Source organism: Salvelinus sp. IW2-2015, linkage group LG17, assembly GCF_002910315.2.
Source record: "Salvelinus sp. IW2-2015 linkage group LG17, ASM291031v2, whole genome shotgun sequence".
Taxonomy (NCBI): domain Eukaryota; kingdom Metazoa; phylum Chordata; class Actinopteri; order Salmoniformes; family Salmonidae; genus Salvelinus; species Salvelinus sp. IW2-2015.
The window spans coordinates 22,527,594-22,542,252 of record NC_036857.1 but is presented as its reverse complement, the minus strand read 5'-3'; the positions used below and the strand labels follow the sequence as shown (position 1 = coordinate 22,542,252).

Here is a 14,659-nt window from a genome sequence, read left to right as displayed (position 1 = left end):
TTCAGGCTGTGTTCATTGAATTGGACCGGGGCTGGCTGAAAGGGCTCTCAGGGCTCAGGAGAAACCAGACAACCACAGTTCTCTCTAGCTGTGATCTAAAAGGAGGAGCATCCAGCAGCAGGGCTCCAGAAGAGGTTCTTAGGGGGCAGGTGGCTCTCTCATTACCTTGTATTCCTGCATTCCTGCATCACGGCATCTCCCTCTGTGAACTGTTGACTAAATTCCCACCAGATGAACAACACTTACAGACATCTGCTGCCGCCGGACCTTCGGCTCAATGAGACTAATAGGGAGTCTCTGGCCAGGGAAGACCAGCAGGGGAATTCACCCATGTACGTCTTCTTGTGTTGTCTTGCTGCTGCTGACATGCTGGTGAGTGTCTCCAACTCACTAGAGACGGTGGTAATCGCTGCACTGAACAGTCGGTTGATAGTGGCGGACGACCACTTTATTCAACTCATGGACAACTTCTTTGACTCCACAATCTGTACCTCCCTGGTGGCCTCCATTTGTAACCTTCTAGCTATCGCCATTGACTGTTACGTGACCATCTTCTATACCCTGCGCTACCACAGCATCGTGACAATGCGACGGGCTCTCCTGGCCATCGGGGGGGGGGGATCTGGCTGACGTGTGGTCTGTGGGATTGTCTTCATCGTCTACTCAGAGAGCAAGACAGTCATCGTGTGTCTGATCATCATGTTCTTCACCATGCTGGTGCTCATGGTCACTCTGTACGTTCACATGTTTCTGCTGGCGAGGCTGCACATCAAGCGCATCGCTGCTCTGCCTGTGGAGGGCGTGGTGCCACAGAGGACCTGCATGAAGGGAGCGGTCACCATCACCATTCTTCTGGGGGTGTTCGTCTGCTGCTGGGCACCTTTCTTCCTCCACCTCATCCTCCTTATCACCTGTCCCAAGAACCCATTCTGTGTCTGCTACATGTCCCACTTCACTACCTACCTGGTGCTCATCATGTATAACTCTGTCATAGACCCTGTCATTTATGCCTTCTGCAGCCTCGAGATGCGCACAAACTTCAAGGAGATCCTGTGTTGTTTCAGTGCAACTTGCAGTATTTTAACTGTAAATACTGAGTGTTGTAGTTTTTCCACATTTTAAAAATGGCACAGAATAGGCTTTGAACATGGAAGTTTTATGTGCTGTGTATTTGGACATTGTTGTGACGTGCAGGTTTGACTTAGTGGCTTTGTTATTGGGCTGATGTTTTTACTTGTATATAGTGTTTGTGAAAATGTGAGAAGCAAACAGTAAAAAGTGAAGGATTTAACTCCAGTGTGATTTATTTAGTTAAATATTGTAGTGACATGGTGTTTATTAGCGCCGAGATCGACTGCCACACGCACTTTAAATGTGGCACAGTTGATACCAACTGGGCTAAGACCCAGAACGTTGGGGTTTGAATACCACCGCGGACAAGCTCACTCTCCCTGCCTGTTTTATTATGATATACACTACCGGTCAAAAGATTTAGAACACCTACTCATTCAAGAGTTTTTCTTTATTTGTACTATTTTCTACATTGTAAAATAACTATGAAAACTATGAAATAACACATATGGAATCATGTAGTAACCAAAAAAGTGTTAAACAAATCAAAATATATTTTAGATGTTAGATTCTTCAAAGTAGCCACCCTTTGCCTTGATGACAGCTTTGCACACTCTTGGCATTCTCTCAACCAGCTTCATCTGAAATGCTTTTCCAACGGTCTTGAAGAAGTTCCCACATATACTGAGCACTTGTTGGCTGCTTTTCCTTCACTCTGCGGTCTAACTCATCCCAAACCCTCTCAATTGGGCTGAGGTCGGGTGATTGTGGAGGCCAGGTCATCTGAGGCAGCACTCCATTACTCTCCTTCTTTGTCAAGGCACGGCGGTTGGAACCAAAAATCTAAAATTTGGACTCATTGTCAGGATTTGGCCAGGATTGTTCCGGTTTTGGTCACTAGATGCCCCCATTGGGCTTTTCTGACCCTTTTGTTTTCCCTTATTTCCAGTTATTATTTTCACCTGTGCCTCGTTTCCCTTGTATGTATTTAAACCCTTAGTTTTCCTCAGTTCTTTGCTCTGTGTTTGAATGTTAGCACCCAGCCCCAGCCATGCTGTGAACTTTTGTTTCTCCAGTTGGATTCTCTTGAGGTACTCTGTTTTTGTTCTCGTTTATTTACTTATTTATTTTGATTTTTCTTTTGAGGTTTTTGCCCTGCTGTACTTTACCTTGTGACTTGGAGGATATACCTTTTTTCTCTTGGATTTACTTTAGACTTTGTGTATTTATATTTTTGCCTGAAGTACTTTCCTTTTTACTTTATTAAAACACCGTCTCAAGTACTGCTGTGTCTGCCTCATCTTCTGGGTTCTGCCGACTATTAGTGGCTCAGTTAGCTAAGTGACTGTTTCTCTCACCGGAGACCCGAGTTCGTAACCAGGTCCTGACACTCATCAGACCAAAGGACAGATTTCCACCGGTCTAATGTCCATTGCTTGTGTTTCTTGGCCCAAGCAAGTCTCTTATTCTTATTGGTATCCTTTAATAGTGGTTTCTTTGCAGCAATTCAACCATGAAGGCCTGATTCACGCAGTCTCCTCTGAACAGTTGATGTTGAGATGTGTCTGTTACTTGAACTCTGTGAAGCATTTATTTTGGATGCAATTTCTGAGGCTGGTAACTCTAATGAACTTATCCTCTGCAGCAGAGGTAACTCTGGGTCTTCCATTCCTGTGGCGGTACTCATGAGAGCCAGTTTCATCATAGCACCTGATGGGTTTTGCGACTGCACTTGAAGATTCTGTAAAAGTTCTTGAAATTTTGCGGATTGACTGACCTTCATGTCTTAATGTAGATGATAATACAAGTTATACACATGGAATTATAGATATACCTCTCCTTAATGCAACCACTGTGTCAGATTTCAAAAAGACTTTACGGAAAAAGCAAACCATGCAATAATCAGAGACGGAGCTCAGAACAAGAGTCAAATTAGCCGCCATGTTGGAGTCAACAGAAACCAGAAATTACATGATAAATATTCCCTTACCTTTTATGATCTTCATCAGAATGCACTCCCAGGAATCCCAGGTCCACAATAAATGCTTGATTTGTTCGATAATGTCCGTTATTTATGTCCAATTAGCTACTTTGGTTAGCGCGTTTGGTAAACAATTCCAAAGTTACAAAGCGCGTTCACTAAAACGTGACGAATTGTCCAAAAGTTCCGTAACAGTCAGTAGAAACATGTCAAACGATGTATTGAATCCATCTTTAGAATGTTGTTAAAATAAATCTTGAATAACGTTCCAACCGGAGAATTACATTGACTTCAGATGAGCGATGGAACGGAGCTGCCTCTTATGTGAAGGCGCGTGGTCAAAGAATGTTCACCTCATGGCAGTGGTGACTCATTCCTGTCTCCTTCGGCCCCCCTTCACAGTAGAGTGATCAGATAAAGTTCTACAGACTGTTGACATCTAGTGGAAGCCGTAGGGAGTGAATACTCATTCATATCTCGCTGTGATTTCAATGGGATCTTGGTTGAAACTCGACCAGCCTCAGAATTTCCACTTCCTGTCTGGATTTTTTCTCAGGTTTTTGCCTGCCATATGAGTTCTGTTATACTCACAGACATAATTCAAACAGTTTTAGAAACTTCAGAGTGTTTTCTAATAATAATATGCATATATTAGTAACTGGGACTGAGGAGCAGGCCGTTTACTTTGGGCACCTTTCATCCAAGCTACTCAATACTGCCCCTGCAGCCATAAGAAGTTAAAGTAATGATGGACTGTCGTTTCTCTTTGCTTGTTTGAGCTGTTCTTGCCATAATATGGACTTGGTCTTTTACCAAATAGGGCTATCTTATGTATGCCAGCCCTACCTTGTCACAACACAACTGATGGGCTCAAAAGCATTAAGAAGGAAATAAATTCCACAAATTCACTTTTAACAAGGCACACATGCTAATTGAAATGCATTCCAGGTGACTACTTCATGAATCTGGTTGAGAGAATGCCAAGAGTGTGCAAAGCTGTCATCAAGGCAAAGGGTGGCTACTTTGAGGTATCTCAAATATAAAATATATTTTGAATTGTTTAACACTTTTTTGGTTACTACATGATTCCATGTGTGTTATTTCATAGTTTTGATGTCTTCACTATTACTCTACAATGTAGAAAATAGTACAAATAAAGAAAAACCCTTTAGTGAGTAGGTGTGTCCAAATTTATGACTGGTACTGTATATAAAAAATGTTTTAACTATAGGGTGACTTAAATTATCTTTAGATAACTTCAACGCCATGAGAGGCAGAGATAAGTACACTGAGAGGATTTCTCGAGATAGCAGAGGCACGTAAAGATGAAGACAACTAGCTACTTGGACGATTACGATGTGTGGTGGACTTTCTCGTAGCAGCGGCTGCTGGGGCATCACCCGAGTAGGTGCTACACATTGGTACTGTAGAGGAGTAGCTAGCCAGCTACCTATGGATTCCATAAGGAGAGGCTGAGGACGTCGGGGACAGCGAGGTGTGCTGAGGTGTGCTGAGGTGTGCGAACCTGTCTCTGACTCTGATATGACTACCGAGCTCCCTGGCTGTGACTGTGACCAAGATGCTCCCTCCTTCCTCCACTGCTCAGTCCCTTCTACCTCCAAAATCGTTTTGATTTTGTTAAATTTGTTGCATCTCGTCTTATTTAAAAATAAATTGTTTATTGTATGTGTTACTGTAATTCAGCTTTTAGCTGCCATAATACACATGAAATCAAATGAAATAAACCTAGTTAAGCTGCAGCTGGTCCAGAACAGAGTGGCACGTCTTGCTCTTCATTGTTATCAGAGATCTAATATAAATACTATGCATGTCAGGCTCTCTTGGCTAAGAGTTGAGGAGAGACTGACTGCATCACTTCTTCTTTTTATAAGAAACAATGTGTTGAAAATTCCAAATTGTTTGCATAGTCAACTTACACACAGCTCTGACACACACACTTACCCTACCAGACATGCCACTTGTTTTTTTTTCACTGTCCGCAAATCCAGAACAAATTCTAAAAAGCGTACAGTATTATATAGAGCCATTATTGCATGGAACTCGCTTCCATCTCATATTGCTCAAGTGAACAGCAAACCTGGTTTAAAAAAACAGATAAAGCAACACCTCACGGCCCAACGCCACTCCCCTATTTGACCTAGATAGTTTATGTGTATGTATTGATATGTAGGCTACATGAGCCATTTTTTAATGTAGTTCTGTCCTTGAGCTGTTCTTGTTTATTAACCTCTCTAGGATAGGGGGCAGCATTTTCACGTTTGGATGAAAAGCGTGCCCAGAGGAAACTGCCTCCTTGTCACGCCCTGACCCTAGAGATCCTTTTTATGTCTCTATTTTGGTTGGTTAGGGCATGAGTTTGGGTGGGCATTCTATGTCTGGTGTTCTATGTTGTCCTTGTTTTGTATTTCTATGTGTTTGGCCTGGTATGGTTCCCAATCAGAGGCAGCTGTCTATCGTTGTCTCTGATTGAGAACCATACTTAGGTAGCCTGTTCCCACCTGTGTTTGTGGGTAGTTGTTTTCTGTTTTGTGTGTCGTCACCTTACAGAACTGTTTGTTTGTCGGTTTTGTTGTTTTGTCAAGTGTTTCGTATTTTATTAAAAGTATTATGGATACGTACCACGCTGCACTTTGGTCCTCCTCTCCTTCTCCCGACGACAATCGTTACACTCCTACTCAGTCCCAGATGCTAATATATGAATATTATTATTAGTATTGGATAGAAAACACTCTGAAGTTTCTAAAACTGTTTGAGTCATGTCTAACTTATTTGGCAGGCAAAACCCAGAGGACAAACCATTCAGATTTTTTTTTTAGGTCACTTTCTTTTCAATGGGTTTCATTGGGAATCCAGATTTCTAAGGGACCTTCCTGCAGTTCCTATCGCTTCCACTGGATGTCAACAGTCTTTAGAAATTGGTTGAGGTTTTTCCTTTGAGAAATGAAGAAGTAGCCATGTTCAGAATGAGGCTCCAGTGAAGTGTACTGTTTGTTAGAGGCGCGTGACCAGAAAGCATGCTACACATTGTTTTCCTCCGGCATTGAACACCGTCTTCAATTTTATCAATTATTTACGTTAAAAAATACCTAAAGTTGTATTACAAAAGTAGTTTGAAATGTTTGGATAAAGCTTACAGGTAACTTTTGAGATATTTTGTAGTCACGTTGTGCAAGTTGGAACCGGTGTTTTTCTGGATCAAACGCGCCAAATAAATGGTCATTTTGGATATATATCGACGGAATTAATCGAACAAAAGGACCATTTGTGATGTTTATGGGACTTATTGGCGTGCCAACAGAAGAAGCTCGTCAAAGGTAAGGCATGAATTATATCTTTATTTCTGCATTTTGTGTCGCGCCGGGAGGGTTGAAATATGATGGTCTGTGATTGTTAGCTTGGGTGCTATCCTCAGATAATAGCATTGTTTGCTTTCGCCGTAAAGCATTTTTTAAATCTGACACGTTGGCTGGATTCACAACAAGTGTAGCTTTAATTTGATATATTGAATGTGTGATTTTATGAAATTTAAATTTTTAAAGTAATTTATTTGAATTTGGCGCACTGCATTTTCACTATTTTCGCTACCGTCCCACATATCCCATAGAGGTTAATGTTCTGTTTTATGTAAATTTTCATGTTTTATGTGGATCCCAGGAAGAGTAGCTGCTGCTTTTGGCCCCCTGTCAGGCTGTATCAAACAGGAGTAATGAATATGATTGCAATTTGTATTTAAGAAAAAAAAAGGAACCATAAAAGCTCAACGTGTTTGCATGGTACGATTTGCCATGTACGCATGAGTAGCACTGTGAACCTGTATTAATGTCCACATGATAAACTACAGTACAATATTTCAAATATATTTTTGTACAGTATTTTTATTTAACTTCTCTAGGGTAGGCAGCATTGGGCATTTTGGATGAAAAGCATGCCCAAATTAAACTGCCTGCTACTCAGCCATAAAAGCCTGAATATGCATATAATGCATATAATTAATGATGTCTGTGAATATAACAGAACTCATATGGCAGGCAAAAACCTAAGAAAAAATCCAACCAGGAAGTGGGAAATCTGAGGTTTGTAGTTTTTCAACACATTGCCTATCGAATATACAGTGTCTATGGGGTCATATTGGACTTCCTAAGGCTTCCACTAGATTTAAACAGTCTTTAGAACCTTGTTTGAGGCTTCTACTGTGAAGTGGGGGCGAATGAGAGGGGATTGAGTAAGGTCTCTCCCAGAGTGGCATGAGCTGACCACGCGCGTTCACGTAAGAGGTAGCTTGCGTTCCATTGCAATTCTAAAGACAAAGGAATTCTCCGGTTGGAACATTATTGAAGATTTATGTTAAAAACATCCTAAAGATTGATTCTATACATCGTTTGACATGTTTCTATGGACTGTAACGGAACTTTTTCTGCACCTAGTGATCATGCCTCATGAATTTTGATTACTGGGCTAAACGCGCGAACAAAAAGGAGGTATTTGGACATAAATGATGGACTTTATCGAACAAATCAAACATTTATTGTGGAACTGGGATTCCTGGGAGTGCATTCTGATGAAGATCATCAAAGGTAAGTGAATATTTATAATGCTATTTCTGACTTCTGTTGACTACACAACATGGCGGATATCTGTATGGCTTGGTTTTGTGTCTGAGCGCTGTACTCAGATTATTGCATGGTGTGCTTTTTCCGTAACGTTTTTTTGAAATCTGACACAGCGGTTGCATTAAAGAGAAGGGGATCTAGCAATGTTTGTTTTGAGTATTTCTGTAAATTGATGTGGCTCTCTTCAAAATCACCGGATGTTTTGGAACTACTGAACATAACGCGCCAATGTAAACTCCGATTTTTGGATATAAATATGAACTTTACCGAACAAAACATACATGTATTGTGTAACATGAAGTCCTATGAGTGTCATCTGATGAAGATCATCGAAGGTTAGTGATTAATTTTATCTCTATTTCTGCTTTTTGTGACTCCTCTCTTTGGCTGGAAAAATGGCTGTGTTTTTCTGTGACTTGGCTCTGACCTAACATAATCGTTTGGTGTGCTTTCGTCGTAAAGCCTTTTTGAAATCGGACACTGTGGCTGGATTTACAACAAGTGTATCTTTAAAATGGTGTAAAATACTTGTATGTTTGAGGAATTTTAATTATGGGATTTCTGTTGTTTTGAATTTGGCGCCCTGCAGTTTCAGTGGCTGTTGACGAGGTGGGACACTAGCGTCCCACATACCCTAGTGAAGTTAAGAAAAACAACTTTCACACTTTTTTATCCATGTGATATTGTCTAAGTTGTGTCACAATTCTGGTTGTATTTTCAAGAATCACCAACAGGTGGAGTTCTGTACTCGTGTTTTCAAATTGTCTATTTCAATTGACCCTCAATGAGAAGACACATCTCTGTAAATTTCAAATCGATGCGTACGGGATCCATAAAACATGTTCCTTTGTTCTGATGCTACCAGGGTAATCTGCTGCAGTACATAGGTCAAGTCATTGGGGAGTCTGCGTTAGCCCCTCTGTGATCAGTAGATTCTGTCAAGCCAATGCACCCAGAAGGACAGCATCGAAACCAGCTGGATTTCCCCCACAAGGTAAGGCCAATACAGGCTGGAGAACAGTAAGGGAAGAATGACATAGCTCTTTCACTTTCCCTAGTTAGGAAAGCAAGAACAGGAACTGAAACAACATTGCATGGGCAGGAGGAGGATTATCGGTGATGAAACAAAGAATAATTTTCAACTTGTATTACTTGCTGTTTTAACAGACATGATTTACGTTTAAAAAAAAGGCAAACATATCACAGACAGACATATACGACAGAGGTTTAAATGCAAGGTGTAAGTGTGTTATGACATAGTGACAAAGTACCCTCCTAGAAGCGTAGGAGGTGAGAGATTCTTATGGAGAAATGTCCGAGTCACCTTACTCACTGTAACTTCTCCATGTTAGGGAGGAAGGGCAATACAATGAACAGGTTAATAGGCCATGGTGTTTCGTGTGCAAACAAAATTGCAAAATGCTAACACCCCTCCCCCCTCCATACACACTTCCTGGCAGAAGCATAGATACTTTTATGTGAAAAACCACAGACAGTTCTTTGGAAAGTGTTTCTTTCTGTAACATACAGGGCACAATACAGTTGAATACAGAAAACAACACACCTGAGCCTCATAACATTTGTATATTCTGGCCTACATAGTTAATAACAATACAGTATCATAGGCAGAGAAATCCCCAAAGCCTGACGCTAAGTCATTACAGCACCCTGCAGTTTGAACAGCAGGAGTTTACTCAATAGGGCATGACCAGCAGAGGCTACCGGTGGTAAAAAGTGGATCTTGGATCTTCACCAATCAATGGATCTTCACCCATCAACTCCAGTATTGGCAGAATGAAATCAGTACAGTAGTCTATGATAAGTAGGGTGAACAATCTGTATAGAACTGCATTTAGTGGTTAACTGCTCAGGGTATCATTGCAAGATTTTTGCAACACAAAGCAGAACTTCTGATGTACTGTATATTTGAAGCAGATATTTACATCTTTCATTGTATTGTTAGGTTTTACTTGACATGATTGTGTCTGTCATAAATGAGAAGTTTATCCAGGTGACCTACAAGTAATTGCCAAAATAAAGGAAACACCAACATAAAAGTGTCTTTATTTTATAGACGGGTTGGATGTTTGGCAACAACACGATGTGTGCCCAACTATAGGGCAAAACAGACAGGGTAACTTAGATTGTTTACAACATTTAACCTATATTTAGTCTCCAAATGTGTATAAATTGATGTGCACAATGAGCACTTGTTGTCTCTCAAATACATTGTTGCAGTTGTTGGTTAGCTAGCTAGCGAATCTTTGCCTTTTTAAAATTTGAGCCACCTATGATTCCCCACATGGTAGTTTCTTGTCATTGTTGCTAGCTATCTGACCATTCAGAATCATAACACCACACTGACTTCTGCCTCATTGATGTGCGTGCATCATTCTCGTGACGTTGTCAGCCAACCCGTCTATAGGGCATTGGTCCACCACGAGCCGCCAGAACAGCTTCAATGCGCCTTGGCATAGATTCTACATCTGTCTGGAACTATATTGGAGGGATGCGACCACGAGAAATGTCATAATTAGGTGTTTTGTTGATGGTGGTGGAAAACGCTGTCTCAGGCGCCGCTCCAGAATTTCCCATAAGTGTTCAATTGGGTTGAGATCTGGTGACTGAGATGCACACACACACACACACCCTTTCAACCCCCTATACTCCTTTGAGACCCCTCTTTCAAAGTCACTGAGATCTCTTCTTCTAGCCATGGTAGCCAAAATAATGGGCACCTGGGCTATTTTATACATGACCGTAAGCATGATGGGATATTAATTTCATAATTAACTCAGGAACCACACCTGTGGCACCTGCTTCCAATATACTTTGAATCCCTCATTTACTCAAGTGTTTCCTTTATTTTGCCATCTACTTGTAGCTAACTCAGATGTTTTCATAGGCCACTGCACTCAGAACTGTTGACCAAGACCATTTTCATTACCACTGCTGTTTTCCCCTGCTATGTCTCCTCTTGATGATTCGAACAACCTGATGAGAAAAATAAACATTAATATAATGACAGCGTCTTTGAGGGGGAAATGATGCCCACATCCAGTATATTTTCCACATTTGGAGAAGAGAAAAGAGGATGCGGGGGCGACTGTTAATTGACGACTCCCGCTTTGAGAGGAAATGTTACCTCACAGAGTGAATCATCTTACATCTATTAAACTTTTACTGCAGTGGGCGAAATCAAGGTCTTGGTAGTCTTAAACAAATCTACTTTGAAACAAAAGTATTCACCTCACAGACATGGTTATGGACTTTAAAAAAGAAGACACCTGTACCATGTCAGATATAGAGTTGAAATGTATTACATTTTGAGTTTACATCCCAATAATACACTTTATGTACGTCACAGAAGACTGAAAAATAACAAAAACGTTTGATATAGGAACACCGGATTTCCTGCGTATTGTTTTATTTCTATGTTTATTAACTTTGAAATTCTGAAAAATATTAATAACATTCTAGCCATGAGGCCACTAGGTCATTTGATTGCAGGAAAGGGCAACGTCACCTCATATAGATTGTCAAAACCGCTGCAGTTATGGAGTTTGGATAGTTATATGTCATGAAAACAACTCACATGATTACGGTAAGTACCCTCCACACTCACTAGTTTGTGTCATTGTACCTATGGTAAATCTGAGGAGGTGAAATTTGAGAAAATCCAGTAATGTAGCCTATCAACTACATATTCTGCTACAATGACACCACATAGGGTTATATAAAATATATAATATATTGATTCAAATATATTGATTTACCTCCATAGAGATGAGACACAGAGCGATTTTGACAAGGCCAAGAATCAAGAATCCACATAAAGTCCATATGACAGAGACCTCCACCACATGCATGGTACACTGTGGGGTACTGTGAGTCACGTCCTGCCATGCTGTCACTGCCACTGTAGTCTGGATAACACAATCTGTGGACATGTGATAAAAGTTCATGAGATCAGGAAAGTTACAGAATGCTCACTTTCATGAGTTATTCTCTGGACTTGTACTGTACTATGAAACCTGGGTTGTTGCCTGGCCCAGTGGCTTTTATGGTGATTAAAGCAATGTATCCAAACAATCAATCAATACATCATCCCTCGTCATATCTAGGTTATAATACTCTTGATTTCCATCGCCTACTCTAAGTCAACCCACTATGGTGAGTAATAGTGTACCTGTAGATACACTGAGGGTGACAATTGACTCTCTGTTGGTCTGTCCTATGTTGGCCCTGATGAGACACAGATAGGTCCCTGCATCCTCAGGTCTGACTCTGGGAAGGACCAGACTGTCCATCACTCCAAACCTGGCAGGTCGGGGAAATTCATAGAACTGCGGCTTCTCGTCATCACTTCTTCTGATAATACCAGTCCGGTTGTTCAGCTAAACACAGAGAAAATAAGATTGTATTTATTGTATATTGATCAATTCTGTTATTTATCAGAGGTATTTTACCAGAAGAAGGGATTCAAATTACTCTCATGTAATAATATTATAGAATATGTACACTGAACAAAAATATGAACGTAACATGTAAAGTGTTGGTCCCATGTTTCATGAGCTGAAATTTAAAAAATGCCAGAAACGTTCCATACGCACAAAAAGCTTATTTCTCTCGAATTTTGTGATTTTTTTTGTTGTTGAGAATTTGGCAGTATGTCCATCCAGCCTCACAACCGCAGATGTTGTGTTGGTGAGTGGTTTTCTGATGTCCTAGTTGTAAACTATGGTGTGGTTGTGGTATGGGCATGCATAAGCTACAGGCAATGAACACAATAAAAATGTATCGATGGCAATTTGAATGCACAAAAGTACCGAGGTCCATTGTGAGGCCCCTTTTCTTTAAGGTATTTGTGACCAACAGATACATATCTGTATTCACAGTAATGTGAAATCCATAGATTAGATTTTAATGGAAAACTAACTTGTACGTATGTGACTAACCTTGTGAAACTGTCTCATTATAATCTCCTGTTCTGATAATCTTATTGTGCAACATTGTTGCTGAGTAAAACAGCAACAATGAGCATAACCACAGGAACATCCCGCCCAAGGACAGGGACCCTAAGGACGTGCTTATTACCCATTGTTTTAGAATTCAGACTGTCTACACTGCGCTGTGTAACTCTGTTATTCTCTCTGAGCTCAGAAATAAAGAATCTTAGTTTGACTTGGACTCCAGCACATCCTCCTTTTATATATCCACGACAAGGGCCTAAATAATTTATTTTAATTGATTGCTTTCCTCATATGAACTCCTAACTCAGGAAAATCTTTGAAATTGTAGCGTTCATTTTTTTGTTCAGTATAATATGTGACACTAGTTACATCAGATCAGAAAACAAAAATAATATTTGCCATTACAATACAACATTATATAGTTTGATTTTAAAGTGTTCCTTCTCACATCATCAACAAATGCCCAAATATATTTGAAATAGAGACATTCACCGATGAAATAGGTTAAATACAGTACCAATAATGGCCTACTGTAGCCTACCTTATACCATGTAATGGATCGATAGCTCTTATCCTGGATAGCTTCACACTTCATAGAGATATCTTCATTGCAGTCTACTTGGTTTACTAGACTCTCCGAAAGGACTAAACTGGCCATCATATACACTGCTGTAACAAACAAACACAAAATAAACACATAGAAGACAACTTTTCAATTCTAATGTGTGCATGATGAAGAAACATTGTTTGGTTCAAACTGTAAAAATTGTATTTCGCAAATATGATTTATTAGGTACATTCTGACACACGTAACATTCTAACCTTCTAGGCCTGTGTTTAAAGAGAGCGTTGTGAAAACCATCTTTATGATAATAATGTTACAAATGTATTCATTTGACAATAACTTTATGTTTATAATTGATTAAACTAATTCACACTTACCCCAACCCAAATCAACATGGAGGCATCTCTTATGCATCTTTTGCAGCAGTAATGACTAGAAGACCTGCTTTATAGCAGCAGATAACCAGTTATCAACAGGATGTGTTAAAACAGGTAGGCTAGGGCTAGGTTGTAGCCTATTTTCAGTTCTTATTTCCAAAGAAGAGTTGTTGAAATCGGAAAAATAATACGCGCACACCCCCCAACACACACACCACCACACACACACACACACACACACACACACACACACACACACACACACACACACACACACACACACACACACACACACACACACACACACACACACACAACACACACACACACACACACACACACACACACACCACACACACACACACACACACACACACACACACCTCTTCCTATACACAGACTATGCGCAGCTGCTAGGGGGCCCCCAACCAGAAATAGGTTGCAAGGGTTTTAGAAACCCAGTCGAGGTCTCAACTTACTGGTGAGAGTTAGAATAGTAGAATACACAAGGTGACATTTCGAATTTGGTTGTGCATCAACAGTTTTTCTCTTGTTATGTCACACACAGTCACTCACTCAAAAATCCCCCGCCAACAGGGGAAGCATTAAAACGTTTTGCCCACACACACACAAAGAGAGGACAGAGAGAGGTAAAAGTGACTATATCATGCCATCATGTGGCAGTTATCTGTAAATGATTCAATGCTGTTCGATTGCCTGTGATTCAATGTTATTTCCAATAATTCAAAATACAGACTATGGCTTTATCATTTGCTTTGATATACCAGCAAGAAAGCAAGCTAAGCAACCCAACTCCCTCCGCTCAGGAGTCATCATGATACAGAGCAGGCAATAATTTCACTTCAAGCACATACAGTAAGAGGCTGTCTCATCCTGTTGTTTTCATCCAGAGGACTTCCCCATTGTCTCTCCTGAACCATATTATTTGTATGTGTCGCTCTTGTTGACAAAAGAGGTAGTCAGATATGAGTTATTATTAGGAGACTGACTTTATGGAGTGAGGCCTTTGGATTCCTACCATCTGGATAAACAATGCCTCC

General features: G+C 40.4%; 1 pseudogene; it reads left to right on the top strand.

The window, feature by feature from the left end:
- The first annotated feature begins 231 nt into the window (after positions 1-231).
- On the top strand, positions 232-1,200 carry LOC111976298 (melanocortin receptor 3-like; annotated as a pseudogene).
- The last annotated feature ends 13,459 nt before the right edge of the window (positions 1,201-14,659 follow it).